Below are 17,384 nucleotides of genomic sequence, written 5' to 3' on the forward strand. Positions count from 1 at the left end.
CGTGCGCTGCAGTGCACCTATAAATCTGAAATACCTGTGAACAGAATTGTCTTAGTCCTTACTGCTTCAGTTCAACATAAAATCGAATAGGTTTTGTTTGTTTTGTAAACACCCATGTACTCGACGCTGCATCTTATTTATACTACGTATGTACTAAATACTCTACATGAACGGCGTGTTAATAGTGCCTGTATTAAATTTCATATTGTGTCGTTATTATTTATTGGTTTGTGTAATAATACGTACACGTAAATTACTAAAACAAACAAACATAATACGTTTCCCTGTAACATACATTTTTCAAAAAAAGTAAAAACCCGTATAGGAATGACCTCATCGGCTCTCCCGTACGAGAATGACTTCATGTTCCATGTATAGCTCTGCACAATCGTTGCCTGCCGGCCGGTCAGGTCCCACCGTATAAATTCATATTATATAATATTAAATATTAATAGTTATTAGTTATTATTTATAATAGGTTAGGTTATTAGAATATTAGGTATTTATTTTTTGTTATAGTTACAATAGTTATATTATTACAACATTTTGTCTCGTACAAGTGGGTCAGTTGTATAGCGTATTATCATCACTAAACCATAGCACGATTTCAAAAACAATAAATATTTGTTTGTGTTTAAAAACGTTGTATTATGTTTATGTAGGTAGTTCAGCCAAAGTTGTTGATAAGGAGATACTGAGTTCCGAATCAGCAACTTGGCGTTTACAGGCTTACTGAAATATTGAAATATCCTCTATAGATAGTCTATACATATGGAACTGTAAACTAATAAGTAATAACTTTACTGTAGTATAGTATATATTATGTAAAAGCTAGTGTTAATTAAGGAGAGGTGGGGGGACAAGATCGTGTAGAGGTATACGACAAGGGTAGCTGCGGTTCCTATATAGTTGGAGAGAATCAGAGCAGGGTGAAAAATGTTAATTTATTCATTGATAGTTTTTTATTATACCTGTGCATTGGTGTAATGTAGTAATTACACCTTCTCTAAATAATAAGTTACCTAACAACGAGTGATAATTAAGATAATTATATAATAATTAATATAAAATATATATAGGATAAATATTTGCGTGGCATACATTCAAATGATCCCCACCCAGATCTTCGTTCTGGATCTGTCCCTAGTCTCGCTACTTGGTTGTGTTAAAAATCCGTAACCATACGTCTACAGACCATACCATAAAAGGTCACCTGAAACTAAGCCAAACTAACAGTAACAGTTTTTTATTTTTGGAGCCCTTAGATAGTAATTTATACACTGTCACTTGTTCTGTTAAGGAAACACAAGTGTACACAACGCGTATAGTCACGTTACTAATATAGTCATGAACACACATACAATTACTATAAATATATGTATATATTATAGGTATAATAGTTTCTACACATAAACATGATAGAAAAACAACTATTATTGATAAATAGTTTTAATTTTATACTTATCTTGGGCATGAACATGCGATCATTGGTTTCTAAATATATATATATACACATAATATATTATATATGTGTGCATACCTAACCTACCCACTTCATATTGCTATAATTGCTCATTACACAAGTTCTGTAAAAATATATTATTATACTCTTCGTAAAACGAACTATGATAATATTGTTGTTCACTATACGATCATAATATATTAATATCTTATATTTATGTACTCATATCATCATTTTACTGACTGACTAACAATTATTTTCAGGAAACACTCAACCGCGGAGGCAAAACAAAAATATATAAGTGCCTATAAAATCCACAATATTCACAAGCCACGAGGATCACGTATGTCTGATCGAATCGCGTAAGTAAATAACGTTTTATAACCAACACAATATAATATAATACCTAATACAGCTAGTATTGTATGTTTATTATTGATAACCAAAATGCGTCTAATGGTCGGCGAAAAGTTGTCGAAACGTACTGTCGATGGTTGTCTTGGAAACTGTATTATACGTGCATTATTTATCGTAATTTCCCCCCTTAAAATATATATGCCCATTTATTTCAATCATTTACACTGAAAGTGTCAGTTGATCAAACGGGATAACTGCAGTTGTGGTACAAAACTGCGCAGGCACCCTGCAAAAGGATAGATTCAATAACAAATAGGCGACGAATATTTGCGTATAATATACAGGTATAAATTATATACATGTAACGATTTTGGACTCGGGTTCTTATTGTCCGACTGGCCATAACACGATATTAATATATTATATTTAGTAATTACTTGGCGTTATTTTAGTGCGGTCGGACACGGTTGTTCGTAGAGTGTAACAATTTAGCGGTCATCGACTAGTGCGCGCGTGTGCATACGTATGCATCATATAATCGTCCCCCTACCCCTCCCCCGATCATTATAAAATAATAAAAAAAACGGAAATTTTTACGATGCACGTTTATATTATTGCGTTTCCACGTGCAGCGCGTAAAACGTGGTCGTCTGCGCCGCTCTCTCTACTGTGCCCTATCACTGCAGCGTCAAAATTGTTTCGCGCAAATTATACAGGTTTTGTGGTAGGCCAGCAATATAGGCGCAATAAAATACGACACAACGATAATTTATAAACAACGCGCACGTATAATATCATTTCAACAACAATCGTCGTCTAAAATGTATAATATAATATTATACCTACGCGATCGTTAATCGAAGTACGATTTGTCGTTTATCTACCTCCCACACCTCTCGGCCATCTGGACCATACACATTTAGTGGCGTGTTGAACTAGTTTTTTGCAGCAGACGAGAAGAAAACTCCTCGCACGTTATGTCACAATGTCATCGTATATACTTAACCCACCTCAACATTAAACTTTTAACCCAGAATACTTATTATGCGAACTGTTTAAATTGATTATAATAATATGACCTACACACAGGGATGAGAATTTAGCGTAAAATTCTGCAAATAACTAATATGGCGTTCATAATAATATTTCCTGAAAAAAAAAATAGATACTTTATAAATGATATTATTATTTGTATACATCGTATAAAAAACAACATATTTTATACTTTATACTTTTATGCCAGTTCGTACACTGCAGATATTCCGTTTCAAAACTTTTCGGGGACGGCGTACAAATCGAGTGCGATTTTCCGGACGGTGTGATAAATTCGCACTGCGAGAGAGAGATCATCGTCGTCGTGTGTGTCGCGAAGATGAGATGACACGGAATACACGTGTGTCGTACCCACTGTTATATGTTTTATGTACCTATATATATATACATATCGTGTTCCTGTATATACACACGTACGTGCGTGCGCGATAATATAACCGACGCGACGAGGTCGCTCCTCCGTCGCAGACAACGCGTCTTAGCGCACACTGCTGTTTTTTTTTTTTTTTTATTTTTTTTTTACGACCGCGTAAAAAAACACGCGTGCGCGTATATTCTACGTACATGTATAATATGTACCAACTCTCGACTTTACCGCCCCTGAGAAAAAAAACAAACAGGTATTCCCACGGCCAAGCGTAGGTATATTATATAGTATTCAATAATATATAATATTATGTGTTACTGCTCTGTTATATACACGGATAACTATCGAGTGTATTTATAATATTATATTATATACACCAATAATATAATATAATATTATTATTATCATCTATTTATGAACAAATCGAATGACGCGTGGTGTATAGAAACGAAATCCAATCTCTCTCGTACATATTATATAGTCGTATGTGTGTGTGTGTATGTGTTTTATGATATTATAGCTAATGGTTGGCGTGTTTACTCTTTTGCGAATAACAGGAAAACTTTGCAGCGTTTCGTAGCAGTCGTCGAGGTTATTGGGCTTCGTCGAATATTTTAATAATTTTCGTATTGTATAAATATATGCCGCCGCCGTGTACAAACAACAACCGTGCGTGGGGAAATCGAATTTGTCAAAATCATAATATACATACCGAGTAATTTATTCAAATATAGAAGTATGTATGTATGTATAATATATAAATTCGTGTGTGTGTTTATTCTCCTATTATGTGCGCATGCAGTGTATTATAAAACAAATATTTATATACTTACAATTCGTCGAAAACTCGGTCGACGGCGTTTCCAAGGAGTAGCCGATCATGCTTCTAAAAGTTGATACTCGATTCATAGGAATGTCTATATTATTATTATGAATTTGCTATATTGCGTTCCCGCCAAAAACACAGAGGCGCGTCGAATTCTGAGTAAAAATCATCATCGGGAGAGAGACGGCAATCGTATCGACTGAGTAAAACCTTACTTAAAAATAATAATATATCGCCCCAGATACCTCAGTCAAACTTTTCACGGGTATGCCCGCCATACTTGCACGGTGTAAACTTTTCTGGAAAAAAAATGTTTTGGTGGGAAACTTTAAACTTATATGGCTGTTTTATGTGTATAAAAGCTATAGCTAAATTTATTTCTCAAACAGTGAAGTTTATATAATGTCTATTCGAAGTATACCGCAATGCCAATAATTATTGACATACACATATTATCTCACGCCGACGTACTTTTATCCACTCGAAACTCTCCCATTCGAGCGAGATTCAAAATAGACTTCTAACCGTAATCGAGTTTCCCAAAACACTCAAATACATTGCCGATTTTTCTTCGTCCACGTAATATATTAGTAATATACACGATGAGATAATATATCGCGTCAGTTCCGTAAATAAGACGAAGTTTTCAAAAAAAGTTTCTCGGAAAATGTGTAATTTCAGAAAATGTAGGTTGTGGAATTCGGGTTCGACGACCTCGCGCCGAAATACATCGAAATGTCCTAATAATAATTTCGTCGGAATTAAGTACAAGAATAACACCACGTGTTGTCGTAATGATTCGACGGCGAAAACATTTCACCGAAAGTTCGAGGTGTTAGTAGTATTACGGTATGGTGCGTTATACCAATTTATAAACACGTGCGATAATCGATTATAATATTATATAATATAGACCGCGTTTATATAATAATATCGAAATCGAATGATTCTCCGAAACGTCTGCAGGTCGAACGTTTGGCTTCGACAGACATCACAGCGGCTCTCGGTAATAATAACAATAACAATAACAGTGCAGCAGATTTCGTCTGATGCAAAGTCTGGCTCGAATAATAATTTCAACAGTTATTCCTGGCCTCGCGAATACACTGCAGGTAATCCAGTTTACGGACTAGGGTTGTAGTATACGAGTCGCGGGGTACCACACTATTTATACCTGTAGTCCGTAATGTTATGATAATTTATTACACGATAAAAATAATCATAAATTACAATAATATTATTATTATGCGGTGTGATACTACGCGGTGGACGCGCGGCGCGCACGGTCACGTGAGATGCGCGGCGCCGCCGACCGTTTCGTAATAATAATAACAATTTGAAATTTTGAATGACTGTGCACGTGGTAAGTGTATACGTATATACTTATATTATATATATATATTTATGGGGAAGGTATGTATACGCGCAATACACACGCGACGGCGAGTGTAGTATTTAACCGCCGCCGAGCCATACGACCGTGTAATACCGTCCCAGACGGCGCCCCTTCCCCCCTCGGTGGCGGCACCACCGCCGTCATCACCTCCGGTCCTGTATAGGCTGCTGCTGCACGTGGCGTACACGGCGACCGGGGGGAAAGGTTCAGTGAACTCTTGTCTGGCGGCGGCGGCGGCGTTCGTTCCGCTCGGTCGTCCCCTCGTCGTCGTCGTCGTCGTCGGGCGCTGGCTGTCAGCCCTCGGCCCGAGTCGTGTAACGTACGCACGTCGGCTGCGTGTTTGCCGCCAAAACGCGCCGCGGTAAGGGTGAAAAGGGCGCGGTCGTACCCGGGTCAGTTTTGTATAATGCCGTCGCAGACACACCCCGGCGGCGGCGGCGGCGGCTCGGTCGGTAAAAAATCAATACGCGCGGCAAAACCGTTCGTGCAATAATAGCGTATATAGCGTACGTGTGTAGGCCTGCAATAATACCTATACGATCGGCCGCCGCCGCCGCCGGTGAGAGGGATGTCGACGGCGGAGAAGAGTCGCCGAGACGCGCGGTGTGTAACCGTGACCGAGGTATAGATAGTGCCGAGCCGTCTCACCGCTCTCGCACACTATATATGTGCGTATTGTAATATTATATAGGTTTCCCGCTCGAGTTTTATTATTTCCCCTCCCCACCGCGCGTATAGCAGGGCACCGCACGGTTCACCGGCGATGATTATCCGACGACGTAAATCCGTTTACTGGCAACAACAATATAATAATAATAAACAAAAATACCATCGTCCGCCTATATATGTACATCGTCATGACGATGAGACTATGCCTCAGAATTTATATTTTACTCTCGTAATGATATTATGATACGTGTTGACTTTTTTAACGAGTTATTTTTTTTTTTTACGGATCGAAGGAATTTCGACGATACGTTAGTTTTTATGCCTCGCACTATATACGTATCATTATTACACCTATTTACTCTCCCGATATTGTTTTTGTATTAAATACCTTACGACGGGCGGTGTAACGGTATTTTTTTGGTGTACCCCCCGACAAGCTCGAAAAGTAACACATACACATAGATACTGCAGGTAGAAGGTATTTTTAATATCGAATACGTTGTAATGTTTAATTTTATATATAGGCAGAACTTAATAGTCGAGTATATAGTGTGTTCGTGTGCATAATAAAATATAATATTATATATTAAAATCATCACCGCCGTATACGCACCTATTTCGCCACTGCCGTCCGTGTGTTTAAAATTAATAAAATTATGCCATTATCGGCTTCGAAGAATCCAATTATCCGTCAATTTAATATTTTAATGTATGCGATTAAAATTGTTTTTACTCGTAAACAACCTTGCACCGCGCACTGTGCGTAAATTGTTTTGATGGCCCCCGTAATGGGAAACGTACGGAATCGGTTGCCGAGTTGAAATTAAGCGCTCGTACCTATGTGAACATACGAACTGGTTGCCGATAAAAATTATTTATCAATTATCAGTGATCATCGTAAAACTATATGAGTTTAATTAAAAGGTATCTGATGATTATGATTTTCCCGTCGAAAATATCTGAAAAATGTTCATCTACTTCAGAACAAACTACATATACAATTTGTTGCGAATCGTTTGACTGTATTCTGCCCTGCCGAGTTTATTAATTGTAAAAAAGAGATTCAACGTGAAACGTAGTAATGTCTAAAACAAAGAAACACACTTTAAATTGAAGAAAAACAGCTTAAAAGGAAAAGTTATGATTGGTAAACAAATTAAAAAAGTGGGTAAGTACCATTCTGCTGTACAATATATACCTACGTGTCGAGTGGATCATTGTTATATATACGTGTTATAAATTTGAATTCAATGGTATATTATTGTATACGAAAAACGATTCTGAGTAGTCAGCCTACACTACTTAAGTGCCTATATATTTAATATGATATGTTTATTAATATTTCTATTTAAGTAATTTATTTTACTATTAGTAATATACAGTAGGTTGATTTAATTTTTAGCGAAAACATTACATTTATTTTATTATTAATATTTAATTATAGGTAATATTATATATATTATACTCTTTTAGATTATTGTTATTAAGTTTTGAGTCAATATCACTTTATGTCTTAATCGTAAAACATTATGAATAGATTTGTGATAAGTGATAACAAATTAAAAATAAGAAAATCTTAAAATTAATATACAGATTTTGAAAATGTCACATAATAACATTTATTATATAGATAAAAGTTTTAAGCCACCACAAATAATGTTTTTAAGTTAAGCAAAATAATTAACATATTTATTTCTTATTAAAATATATAATATCGTTCAAATTTGAACTTCAAATGTCTATACAAATAATTGTAATTAGAAATTCCTAATAACATTGGTTTCAGAATGAATTACTCATAAAGAATTTCTATTCAATTATCAAACCTTAGCTATAAAAACATTATATACATTTTAAACTACAAAATAATTTGCAAATTTCTTATGACTATCGAATTTTTTCAAATCTTAACTTAAAATGCTTGTAGAAAATAATTAGGTATGCTTGTGTATCTTTGATATTTCTGTATTAATAATATGAATACGTTCTATTACGATTTTTATAATATATTTTTAATCTTTTTGATTGAAGGAAAGTATTTTTGATGACATTAAAAAAAAATGTATAAATATAGCTCAAACTGCTTAAAGTCAAAATTGTATCATGTATAAATTAAATATTTGTTTAAAATTTCAAGTTTCTACGGTTATTCGTTTTCGAATTCTCACAAAATATAGAAATAATTTTTGTCGAAAACGTTTTTCATAAAAATTAACTATACCTAGGTAATAATTTTTTTTTTTTTTTATTATGTATATTGTATATCCCATACATTTTCTAAATTAATTTCAAGTTATTACTTATTTTGTAGTCAATAAAACGATTATTATAAAGGTACCTATTTTATTATTATTATTTATTAATTTATTTTGAAATATTTAGTATTGACAACTGACAAGTACGAATTATAAATTACTGCTTACTTATAATAGTTATAGTGACTCGGTTAAAAAAAATTTATAGGAATTTTAGACACTTCTCAAGTCTGTGTAAAGGAAATTGTGATCTGTTAAGAATATAATAATTTTTAAATTATAGTTAAAAAAATAATACATATTTAATTGTAATAATATACTTTTATTATTACATTGAAAATTCATCGGAATCAATTCATATATGACGTTACTTGTAAAATATCCAGGAACAAATTCATATTTTAATTATTCAGTATAATATCTATAAACTACTCGGGAATGCACCTTTAGTGTGTCATGAATTTACATATTATATGCAACGTATCGAATGCGTAAGTGACTTCTCCTGAATTCCGGCCTGGGTCCCGACACCCTTCCCGCCAACCCCCGCACAATAATCTGACTTTATTATTGTTCGCATGTCCGGTCATCGGCCCATATGCTCCTTATAATAATATAGTATTGTGTATATTATTATATTATTGCTGTGTATATTATTATCCCCCGTCCATTATATTATATTATAGTCTGACTGGTCGTTAGAGCCCACGCGTTACTGTGCATTCAGACCATTCAGTACCCCGCCACCACACGTCCCGGGAATGCACTTATTTGAAACGATTTTGCACAACGTCGTAAAATAAATGTAATTTTTCGACAAATGATTACAACCGAGTTGAATTTTTCCCAATATTGTATATAGTTACAGGTACCAACAATATTTTATATTTTATATTATATCGGTGAGGTGTGGGTAATGCGTAAGAGCAGCCTTTGAGATAAACAACGACGACGAAAACCGTTGACTTATAGTCTAAATATCCGGGAACACTTTAACGGGTTACCGGGTAGAAGGGGAGGAGAAGTTGCTATTTTATCGGACTTCGTCGGCATATATAGGGTCTCGTTTCGTTATTCACGTCGCGGACGCTCGGATCGCGCGTATTCGCACACAGCGAGCGAACTCTATAAATCTTAAAATAACAACATAAATCATTGTAGCGCGTGACGTACCATATATACGCAACCTTGATTCGTCTGAAATGTATTTTTAAATACTATTTACGATCGAAATTCCAGCTGAGTGCGAGTTTGACACGTATATGTGATGCACATCACCATTATTATTATTCCGACGGATGAAAAAAACAACAACAAATATTATTCTCTCACACATAATACCACGGTATCAGGATATGAAGTTGGGATGCTGGCTTTTAAATGCGTTTGCATTGAGACGCCTTTCACTACACCGATTTGATCTTTCGTATTAAAAAACTCGACTATTGTCAACTTTCAGCGTTTTAGACTAGCGCGATTAATTTAAAGAATTTAATTTATTTTTTTTTTAAATATTTTTGATTATATTATTTTTACATTAGAAATACGATTTGAATGTTTGCTGCTAACTGACGGCCATTATGAAATCGTGTAAATTGAATGAAAACTGTATGATTCACAACAACCTTAATAGTTTGACTATTAAAACATGACCAAAATAGTAAAATGCCTTCCTTATAGATCGAATCACATAATATTATAGTAAGAGATGTTCCGAACTTCCTCGGCTCGACCTTATCTCCAATAACGCAGCGCACAATACAAAATTATAATAATATAATTGGTGGTGTTTTCCTGTGTCATTCTGTATATTATAATATTAGGATTTATGAGGACTATTGGGGGAAACTTATACACTAACGCCCGCCCTGTATATATTATAGTCGCTGCATGTTGACCAAGGACGCCGATGTAGTATTATTTTATTTTATAGTGTTTGCAAGCGACGTTGCTGCAGTGTATACATTACGCTTTTAACGAGAAAAACGTTAAAAGTTTTCATGGCTGTGAATTTTTTTCGCTTTTTAGAAATCGGTTTCCGAGAAACGTTAGCTTTTTTATTTTCCGTCAGATTACGTCATTGCACACCAGAATAGTGTTTCGGAATACCCGTCGTCAGAGTTGTAGTGGTTTACCGAGAATCATAAACCATATTTTTGTCTTCACAATAATACTCTGTTTCATGTTTATAGTGAATAATAAAATACTTTTACTCGAAAAAAAACATAATATTTACTACAATTTTAGACTTTTCCGTATTTCGAATGACTCACGCTCTGCAGCTCATACGATCGCATACTTACTACCTAGAACTGGTGTAATATATTCGATATTAATTTAATTTTGTTCATGCATTTCCTATAATATTTCGTGTTCAATGCAGTAATGCATGACTAGTCTTAACTCCTGACTCGTTTATAACAAGTACTTATAATTTATTATACTAATTGAAATATTATAATATAATATATAAATAAATATAATATTAATATAATATAATATTTTTAAAAATAGTGGCTGACACATCATATCTGCTTAGAATCGTTTTTCGTACGCATTGATTTATCATCGAATTCAAATGTATATTATCCATTAATGTAACCTACTCAATAACAAGAGGTGCCACTTGAAATATAGGTACTATGCAGCTGAGCGACTTCTCAGATTTTTAGTCTAGTGATATAAAATATATTGTAGGTACTGCGTAATATAATAAAGTATACCATAATAGCTATATTTACAACTATTCGCGTAATTCTCTATAAATAAATCATAACGTAATCACCTATATAATATATTATATATATTTTAATTTGTTTTATTTAAGATATGTCAACATATCTCATACTCATACAAATTTTAAAAATTAATTACAACTTATAAATGTGTAATAATATAATGCATGAATAATTTTTACAAAGAACTAGTGATTATGATGTGTTTTTAGATTTTATTCATAAAGTTTTCGTTATCGTCTGATAAGAGTAGGTCTTGTGGTTTTAAATACTAATTTATTTGTTTTGGTTTCTATGTTGTAGAATCGTGCTTCCTCTGAGATTTTGAGATTGGCGTGAACATAGGTAAATCCAGACATATCATATCATATTATATTTGAAGGAGAGGTATTTATGTATCTTTGTGGATTTGCTTGTTCCTGAATCCTCATGAATCATGGAAACAAGTATAATCATGAGAATTTGTCCTTTCTCAGGAACTTATTTGAAGGATTTGAATTTTATTTATTTGTTGTAGTAAAGGTAGTATATGTCTATACTTATCAAGCACAATATGTAGATAATAGATGGATAATAATTAAGATATATAGAAGGATTGATGATTTTATATAGAGTGTAGATTTATAATTTACTAATGGATAGAGAGTGCTCATTCTTCCATATTATTTTCTTAAGTTTTTTGTTCAAGTGAATTTTCCTTATCAGTTTTTGTCCAGGACTATTCCAAGATATTTTACCGAGTCGTTGTTGTTTCATTCTATATAGCTTAGAGTCTGCGTCAAACGTACTGGCGGTTGGTGACTTCACCCACTATACGAGGCGTACAACACCTGATACCACACATTTATTTGGCACAATATTTAAAAATAGCTGAGTATATACATAACGAATTTCCGCGTTTTCTATAGGTATCACTTAACATAATAAATATTATTGGTATTTACGACTAAAAAAAAATTAAAAACACGCGCATATTTGAGTGTGAAAGTTACCTAAAATATAATTTTATAATCGTACAATGATATCAGGGGGTGAATTCATCAACCGCCAGTACGTTTGACGCGGACTCTGGCTAGTTGCCAATAAAAATGAACTAAAGATCTTTGTATTGCTTTAAGGTAAAGATTTTTGTAGTTCATTTCACAGTTTGAGTTGTACCTGATGTTGCTAACTTCCTCTAACTAAACTATTCTAGTGAGGTGGTTAGGTTTATTTTTATGACTGGATTTTTAGTGTTCAGCCAGATTTTTCCCATTTTTGTTTTTATTTTATAAGGTCTTGAATTGGAAATGGAAGAGAGCCAGTGATAGAATGATGATCAGTTTTGTTTATATTAATCAGCACATTCAGTTATGTGACTGTCGAGTTTTTATCGTTACCGTTAAGCATTAGGTATTCTTTGCTAGAGTTTATGTCGTCTAGATTTTAGTATCGTTTTGTGTTATTGAAATTTTTATTTATTTTATCTTCTTCTAAGCTTTTACAAACTCATTGGATCGTTTATGAGTTTTAGGATAGGCTGGGCTGTTATTAATTGTAAGTTTAGGCTAACAATAACTGGTGCATGATCCGAATTCAGCTTGTTTAAGATTTGATGGTAAGATTTGATATTAGAGTAATTAGCGTTATAATTATACTGAGTTCTGATGCTATTTGAAAAAGTTTGGTTCCATTTAGAATTGTTTTCGAGTAGTCCAGACTTTAATTTTAGAGTTAAGTTACCAAAGAAGAATTGTTGGGAGATCCTTTAAATAGTTTTAACTTAACTTAATTTTAGTCTTTAAATATTTTAAATAGGTTGCAGGTTATAGGCTGACATTATTTTTAATTCATCTTTGTTAGTTGAGATTATTAATGAGATAGCATCAAAGTTGATCATGTTGAGAGTATTTTATTCGTAATGTTTAATATATTTTTTAAATTAATATAGTCACTTCCACAGTTGAATTCACGGCTTTTCTATCTTTTCTGTATTTATTTTTATCTTTGACTCTAAAAGGTTTATGGTTTTTTAGCTGGATTTATTTTATGCAGACTATGTAAAATATGTGACGTGTAAAGACTAACACGAAGTACAGAATAATATAATTTATGTATTAAGTTCCACAAGTGCAAGCAATGCAACGATGACCATTTCACCTAAAACCAAAAATGTCAAACGATGATGTATATCGATATCGGCATATCACTGTGAGTGGCTGTTTTATATGCATAAAAATATTAGATGCCATATTATAACAGTTAATAATTTGGTAGACTATTTTTGATATATAAAACCGAATTAGATGTTATTTGTATAAGTGATATTTTCTGAACGATTTAACATTAAAAAGGTACTTGATTTGGAGAAGCCTTCGATGACACTTCTAGGATTTTAGATAAAAAATTTTTTGTGATGAATAGGTTTCGATTAATGTTAGTAAGGATTTTTGTGTGGTAATTTAAAGATTCATAGTAACATCTGGAAGATTTTCAGCTGTTTTAATATTTTATTCAAAATGATATCAATGGCGGTGTCGAGTTTTCGTTGGCAACGATCATATATATGACGTCGACCGTTTCGGTAAAAGTCACGCCCCTGCGCACAAGTCAGCCGCCCAGTACTGCACATCTCATTTTGAATGTATTATGTAATAATTTTCACTTATGAGTCAGCGTGTAAGGTTTGATTTATGATTTAAAATTGAGCATTTATTTAGTGATTTAGAAGATTTTGTTTCGGATTGTTTAAATATTTTGTAAGCAAAAGTAATTTTTTGAGTGATACATGATTTGTTATTGTTAATTTTTACTTTTAATTTTTGGTAATACGATTTAAGATTATGTAAGTATGATTAAGTTTATCAGAAACTATGAATTTTCATAAACGAAGAGTATAGCTTTGTTTTTAGTACTGTATTCAGCAACTGCTGTTGTGTGGATTGTGACAGTTTCCTCTACCCACTATATTCTATAGCGTTTATTATAGACATCGTTGACATGATGTGAGATAACGGACCGCAAATAGGTAAGGTAAGATTTTAATGAATAGATAATAATATGATGGTGGGATGATGCGAAATTGAACTTATTAATTTTAACACTTCCATCATTGGAAAGACTTATTATATAAGTGATGCGATGATACTTCTTATATGTGCAATGGTTCGTTATATACATATAATTCTACTTGGTAATAAACTATCTTATTTTGTAGTGCAAATTTAACTTGGTAACGAACCCGGGATCTATATTTGATAACTGGTATGATTTTCGATCACATTTGAATACAATTTATGAAGAATGTCCAATTACAATGCATAATGTATTTAAATATATTTTAAATATATTATTAATATTCCGTGTTTCTTGGCGTGCAACAGCATAATATACATACTTAATTTGATTTTTGAAAGAGTGAAAAACAAATAAGGAATTTATTTTAAAAAGTCTTGAGAAGAATGTTATATTAAGAAGATGATAGAAAATGACTGAACGTGTATTTAGTCACTTAGAAGAATTCTTTAATGTTATAAATTTATAATATTATGATATATAATAGAAGAAAGAAAATAACACTAGAATAATTTCACAATTCATACATTAGTAGAATTAAGAAACATATAAGGGAGTCAGAACTTATGATTAAATAATGAATAGCCAGTTAAAGTTAAGTAAAAGTTACTAAATAAACCTTAGGATTGAAAAAATAAAATAAATATGTAACATTTAATGAAAATAAAATTGTTGTCGACTTTAATTGAGGGGCTTATAAGTTATAAGTCTCACCCTATATACTTTTTTCTATCGGGAAAGGATCCTCAATTTATTTTAAATGTGTTTGCGACACTGTATTCAAATTATAATTATTATTTTTTATTTTTTTAACAGACATCTCCCAATAGTGGACGATTTCTAGGATATTTTCATTATTTTTTACGGGAAAACGAATAGCGGATACCTATTTTAATCTTAATTAATACTATATTTCAATTTAAAATAAATGCATATTTTTTGCTATTTAACATTTTTCTTTTATGAACTTGAAAAATGTACAGCCTCAAAATATAGCAGACAAAACTTCGGTGACCGAGCATCCGCTATTTAGATTTAGATGTTTCACTGTATATCAAAAAATACATATTATGAATATTAGTCAAATAAGACTGTAAACATGCAGATGATAAAAATGTTTCATGTGAAATTCAAATTAGCTGTAGTGATAATGATGGTGTAGTGTAAAACTGTCGTTAAAAATAAATTAATTTTCCGAAAATGTTCACAACGGAGAAACTCCGAGTACGTTATGCCAATAGCCCCAATTAGCAATTCTTAGGAATATCTCGCATTCTCGCCAAATTCCGTTGACCAGTAACCTCAGAGTCATAACAATATTTTAACTCGTAATATATTTATGTTTTTCCAGAGTTGCTTTCGCGGTCACGAATAGTTACGACAACGACAATTTGGATATAATTTATTCTGTTATCTATACGTTGATTATATTTTAAAATACTGTATAATCGGTGTAGTATTAAAATACTATTGATAACTTAAAATTACTTGCGACCTTTTACGAGTTGCGGGGTAAGTGGGTGATAATGACGTGTTCGGGTGGACTGATGGTCACCGAAAACATAAAACAATATACAAACAACAAATGTCTGGTCATTATTTTCGTTTTAGTACGACGTATAATATTATTATAAATTTTAACTGTTAAGTATTATAAGTTATATAACGATTGATTTCGGATATCGTGTCAAAATTATCTTAAACAATAAATTGGGTAACATAATATTGTAATGTAATTAAAATATTATAATACATATTTTATTAACTTATAGATGTACAATCACTACAATCATTACACATTATGTACAATACAATATTATTCATTATTTCATAATTATTATTATTATTACTCGGGAAGTCGGGTGTTTTTTCGTTTCCTCGTTTGTATAATACGTATGCTATTAATATAATGTCGTCATTCCGAGTTTAATATTATAATATCATATATATATACACGTTATGTAGGTATATAATAGGTATTATAATGGTGTTCACAAGTCACAATATATATATATATATATATTATATAATATGTGTAATATTTAAATAGTATATTGTATCGTTAAAAAAACTGTTCCAGACGTTCGAGTCGCACAGAATTAATATAAATTACTATACGCACGTCGTACGCGTACCTAAATACTTGTACGAAAATTACTCCAATTTGCCCTCCCCTCTACGTCAGTCCCTCCCACCCCGCGACCGCCCACAAGACGTCTAGAGCGAGTTAGCTGGCGGGCGGGCGGGGCCCACACAATATAATTGGTGGCGTATATGCCGTATATAAATGTTTTATATGGCGTATTGTGCGATGATAATTTTTTTTTTTTATCGTCGCGGTCGGTTCATTGAGTAATCGTGAAGTATATCAATGACGAGTACATTTTTTAAGTGTGCCACGGCGTGTTTTCCTCGTGTTTAGCATTCCAGTAGTCCTGGTCGTTGAGCCGCACGCGTGTGTATTATACGTATAGGTACGTTATATTATATGAATTCTATAAATTTCATTATATATTGTAGTTATAGTGGTGAGTGGTGTTGTGAGAAATGAGTTTTATCGGATAAAACGGAATTGTTGAAATATATAATATTTTTATAATAATAACATAATATTATAATACACGCATAAACCTACATTGTACATTATAATATTATTGTAATAATATATTATGATAATAGACTTTAGTCAATAAACACTCTAAATAGATATCAACAAAATGAATTTACGACTGTATGTAACAATGATATTCATACGTCAGATATACAATGTCACGTGACCCTAAGTTAGTTTAGAAGACTTTATACCAATATACAACAATAATAAAATTGAAAAACATGTTGATTTATTTTCCAAAACTCATAATTTAAACAAAAAATAAATAAATCAATAAATTATCGTTCCACAGCGCGGTTAGCGCATGATAGAACACGGAACGTGTTTTTAATATTATATACCGACGTTGTCGTACAAAAACTATGTGAGATTCGTGACGAAAACGTATAATAAATATGTTAATTAAAAGTTTGGTATTGGTAATTGCTTAAATTATTATAACTATAATAATAGTTAATAAACTAATCAAAGTAAACAGTATATTATACACTACATAATACATATATACTATTTTTAATAATATATGGTTTCCCCGTGCATGGTTTACAGGAAAAATATTTGGTTGAAATTTCAGCAGTAAATTATATCTGTTTTTT

The 17,384-nt window shown here is 32.4% G+C and overlaps 1 protein-coding gene across 1 annotated transcript in view; it reads left to right on the forward strand.

Moving 5' to 3' along the window:
• Positions 1–17,384, forward strand: part of LOC114125591 (3-phosphoinositide-dependent protein kinase 1) — a 161,825-nt gene that overhangs the window by 124,445 nt on the left and 19,996 nt on the right. Inside the window, exon 4 of the mRNA XM_027989311.2 lies at positions 1,726–1,824. The gene's annotated coding sequence lies outside the window, so the exon portion shown is untranslated. The remainder of the gene's footprint in view (positions 1–1,725; positions 1,825–17,384) is intronic.

This window comes from Aphis gossypii, chromosome 2 (genome assembly GCF_020184175.1).
Source record: "Aphis gossypii isolate Hap1 chromosome 2, ASM2018417v2, whole genome shotgun sequence".
In the NCBI taxonomy this organism is placed as follows: Eukaryota; Metazoa; Arthropoda; class Insecta; order Hemiptera; family Aphididae; genus Aphis; species Aphis gossypii.